This window comes from Tupaia chinensis, unplaced genomic scaffold (assembly GCF_000334495.1).
Source record: "Tupaia chinensis unplaced genomic scaffold, TupChi_1.0 Scaffold144171_2, whole genome shotgun sequence".
Classification (NCBI taxonomy): Eukaryota; Metazoa; Chordata; class Mammalia; order Scandentia; family Tupaiidae; genus Tupaia; species Tupaia belangeri.
The window spans coordinates 1,787,319-1,788,810 of record NW_006204028.1 but is presented as its reverse complement, the minus strand read 5'-3'; positions in this window follow the sequence as shown (position 1 = coordinate 1,788,810).

The following is a 1,492-nucleotide window of genomic DNA, read 5'->3' as shown; positions in this document are numbered from 1 at the left end:
CTATAGGGCGCGTGCGCTCGCCAGACAGACAGAGAGAAACAGAGAGACAGAAAGCGAGAAATCACCCTCCAGGGAGGATGGCCACGCCACAATCCCTTCTCCTCCATTCTCCTCTCGGGATCTTGGGCATGCACACACATGCGCCCAGCGTGATTTTAAGTCACCGGGTCTGGGACTCCAACCGCAGTCGACTACGTGGGAGTCCAGTGACATAGCCATTATGCTAACTGCTGGTCCCATTATTTTTTAACTTGTGATAGCACATGTGTGCGCACCAAAAAGAAGGAGGGAGAGGAAGAGCGAGAGGGAAAGTGAGAAAGCACCCCTACCCAGAGGGGTTGGTCATGCTGTAGTTCCTTCTCCATTCTCCTTGGGATTTGGGGCACACACACGCGCGTCTGGCATGTTTTCCAAGTCTCTGGATCTGAGACTCGACCCATGAAGTTGACCATGTGGGATCCAGCTACCTTAACCACCATGCCACAGGTTGGCCTCCCAGTTAAATTTTACATCTCAAATGGCAGGTTCTTCCTACCTCCCACTTCTGTCAACCATTGAACGTGCCCCTCCCCCCATAAAATGAAGGCTTAGGGCCAGCAGGGGGCATGGTGATTAAGGCAGCCATATCTCACACAGCCGAATGTGCAGTTCAAGGCCCAGACCTGGTGGCTTAAAAGCAGGCAGGGTGCATGTGCCCCAAATCCCAAGAGAATGGAGGAGAACAGACTGGGATGTGGCCATTGCCCCAGGGCATGCTTCCTCACTTTCTCTCTCTCTCTGGCAAGCACACAAACTCGATAGAAAAAACCTAACAAAAGGAGGAAAAAACCGAAAGGCTTGATGCTGGGCGAGGCAGGCTTCTCAGAGGCAAACCCTGAAGGAGAGGACAGTGATCCCAGCAACTGGGACAAGCCCTTGCTTGACCGGGGCCGGAGCAGCACATTCCTCTCCCACTGCCGGGCACAGAGCCAGAGGAAGCCCTGGCCCTGCCTCTCTCCAGACACGGTTTCTCCCTGAAACACGCTCTAACTCGAAGTATCAATTTGGGAGAAAAAAATTTTCCCTTCTACTCATCGACTGGGGCCCCTTTAACAAAAGACAGATTAACAAGGGAAAAACAGGGACCAGCAGAAGGTGTAATAGAGTTGCTGGACTCCCACATGGTCGACCATTGTTCGACTCCTGGACCCAGTGAGTTAAAACTCACTCTGGCCGTGTGTGTGTGTGTGTGTGTGTGTGTGTGTGTGTATGCACGCATGTGCATGGGCACCCCAAAAACCAAGGAGAATGGAGGAGAAGGGATTGCGGTATGGGCATCCCCCCCAGGAGGTGATTTCAGGCTTTCTATCTCTCTGACTCTCTAGTGAGTACACATGCCCTGTAGCAAAAATCACTCTCTTAAAAAACAAAAACAAGGGACCAGCAGTTAGTGTAATGGCTATGTCGCTGGACTCCCATGTAGTCGACCACAGTTCAAGTCCCGGACCCAGTG